Source organism: Lonchura striata, chromosome 2 (genome assembly GCF_050655825.1).
Source record: "Lonchura striata isolate lonStrDom1 chromosome 2, ASM5065582v1, whole genome shotgun sequence".
Classification (NCBI taxonomy): Eukaryota; Metazoa; Chordata; class Aves; order Passeriformes; family Estrildidae; genus Lonchura; species Lonchura striata.
The window spans coordinates 61,146,477-61,149,742 of record NC_140704.1 but is presented as its reverse complement, the minus strand read 5'-3'; positions in this window follow the sequence as shown (position 1 = coordinate 61,149,742).

Below are 3,266 nucleotides of genomic sequence, written 5' to 3'. Positions count from 1 at the left end.
TTTATGTATTTGTTTAAATACTCCTATGACAGCATTGTGGTTTTGAAAATTTGATATCCCTTTAATTTTATTATCCCTATTTTCCAGAACAAGTTTAATTCATTTTGTTAAGCAGAATAGTCCGGAAAATGGCCACTGGAGTGATACTGAGCTCTTTGCACCTCTCTCCAGCTGTGATATGACCCAACCACCTGTTCCAGCTGTCTGGAGCACACCAGTAGCAGGTGGGTATTTCTTGACAGCAGAGGTATTTGTGCTGTGTGGGGATTTCTGCAGTGTGGGGCTTAGATCAGAGGGGTTGCCACAGCGCCACATCTGGAGCTCATTCAGAGCAGCGTTCACAAGCCAGGAGGTCTGTGGGCTGTGAATGCAGTGCCAAGTCCAGAAGCCAACTTTATTCTACTTATTGCTCTTAATTCTCATGACAGATTGCTGGCTCTTGGCCTTGATCAAAAGTTTTGGATATACAGCCTCCAAAATTTTGTGATTTGTATTGGAGATTAATTTTGTTGTGAGACTCCCTTCATACGAAGTTCTGTGTGATGTAAGGGTCAAGCCAAAGATCCTGGTGTAACTGAAATGTTTCAGAAATTGAACCTTTTGCATGATTGTGTACTGTTAGAGGGTTTGAATCGTATTCTTTAAACTTTTATATGTTCTCCTATCTTAAGTAGTTTCTGAATTCTTTGAGTAAAGTGTTGTTCTAAAGACAAGCTTCACTTACATACATTTGCGTGCTTTTCTTTTTAACTCAATTCACTTTGTTGTAGTTGGTTGGAACTTTCTTGTTGCATGAATTAAGACTAATTCATTAGACTAATATTTTTATCCTGATGGTCCTCTGAAATGCCTTTGGAGGAATAAAGCAAGGTGTGATTTTTTCTGATGCTGGACCAGCATGTGCTCACCTTCAGAGGGCAGCACAGGTTGGCAAAGGGTTCGGAGGTGGTGCTTCATTCCTCAGCCTCCAATGGAAGCAGAAATCATGACCCACAGGGCAGATCCATCAGACAGTATTGTTTAATGGGCTACCAAAATACTGGTAACAAGAAGTTAATGTTTGAAAGCCATTGTGCCACATGGCTGCTCTCCAAGCCAAGTACTATCTACCTTTTCCCTTCCTCTCTGTGGTAATTAGCAGCACTGTAGAGTGGCTGCTTGCTGCTCTCTCCCTGCTGCTAATATGCATCTCTTTTATATCCCCTTTCAGAGGGCCATCTCCTCTCTTTGAAGAACTCCATGCTCCATTAAAAAGTCCATCAGGATCAGATGCACTCAGAGGTGAACATTTCACCCCACTCCCATCTCTCCAAAACAGACTCAAGGCAAAACCATCCATTTCCTCTTTCAGCAATTTATGCAGTCTCCACGTAGGATTGGCAATGCTGCTTTCAACAAGCAGAAGCCAATCTCCTTCAAAAGAACAAGATGAAAGAATGAAATCTAAAAATCACAGAGCACATTTCTTTGTTTTCTAGATTTTGACTACCTGAAGTTTACCCTGAGAAGCTCATTGAAGGATAATTGCATGCTAGTATAGTGGTATATTTATTTACCTTTCACAGTGTAGAGCTTTAAGGAAATACAAACATTGCAGTGTCATTAGAAAATTTGGATTCTATCAGGTAACAATTGTTTCTGGTGTAAGGAACACCATCAAAATCTACCATGTCACGATTTTTTTTTGTCTTACAGAAGTTGTGCTGCCAAGAAATAATGTAGATCATGAGAAAGGCCATGCCCTAGCCATTCCATGTTGTGGAATTCAGTACTTTGAGAAAAAAAATTGTACTGATCAAAGTTGTTTCTTCCAGTAGTAACATGACCTCATGAGAGATTTGGATAACCACAACAGAAATATCAATTAAATAATTCCCCAAATTAGTTCCTTTGCAGGATTTTTTTAGCAAATTACCTAGTGAACATTGTTTCCAGTATTTAACTTGTTTGACTCTCACAGATGAAAATCTGGATGATGCAGCTACCAAGGAATTGTCTTACACCAAATATTTATGTGAAATCATTACTTGAATTTTATTTTTCTTGTCCACATTTCTGTGCACAAAAGTTGAAATCCGCAGTTTAACCTCTGGACTGAATTTTTTTTCTCTTTTCTGTGAGCATTTTCTCTCATGTTGAGAGAAAAGCACTTAACCAAAATGATTGCATATGATTTTCCATAAAATGATTTAAAAATATAAGTGTTTATACGTGCTGGTTGTTTGAATTCCCACCTGTCCTGAAGATACATTTTCTGGCTGCTGTGATGAGTTCATTATCTGAATTGCCAGCAGCTACCCTGCATGTTCAGCATGTTTCCAGACAGGCTGTACTCTCTGGGATTTTGGCTGTAGTTTTTGTCTTTTATTGTTACTAAGTAGTCTGGATTGTGTAGGCGTCTTAATGAATATGGCTAATAGCATTCATTTAGATCGTACCACAAGATAATATGACAGAACTAGCAGTTCACTACAATAAAAACAGGAAACCCAAACCAAATGCCAAGTTCTGATTTCAGTTGTACCTTTTTATCTCAATAGGTGCAAGGGAACTGAACTGGTCTTATTTCTGTAATAAATCATAGTAAACAACAACCTGATCAGGTTTATGTACTTTATGAGGATTTTGGTCATGTGTAGGCACGTACAAACATAGAACAGCAGAAGTATAACTACACATGCTCTGAGTTAACTCATCTGTGTCAATTTATCTGTAGTAAATTTATCTCTAGTATAAGGTGACATAAAATGTAGAGATAACTGTCTTCCTTATCCACACTATGGTATGTATTTCCTAGGATGAGCAATTTCAGCTGTATGAATCAGACAAAAAGCAGGCAATTGGTGGTGGGTGGTGGTGTTTTTTGTATTTAAATCAAAAACAAAAGGCTTTCCTAGGAAGTCGTGTTAGCAGAAGTACAAAGTCTGGATTACTCATCACAGCACAGTGAACAAATACTTCTCAGAGTTTTGTCTTGTTATATAAAGACTGGTCTGCTTAGGAGAGGCCAAAATGGAGAGGAGGGGGAAATCCAGCCACTGTAATCCTCTATTTCACTGGAAGAAACTCATATGTTGTCTACTCAAACCAGCAGCCTGTTGCAAATTGGTTTTGAACAGGGACTCAAGTACTCAATGTGCTCAAGAATTTACCAGTTCCCTCCCAGGAAGTTTAACTGCAGTCAGGCTGACTTCTTAATTTTGCATTCCTAAGGGTTAATATAAACCAAAGATTTTTGCAAGCAGAATATTTTTATGTGGTGCGTG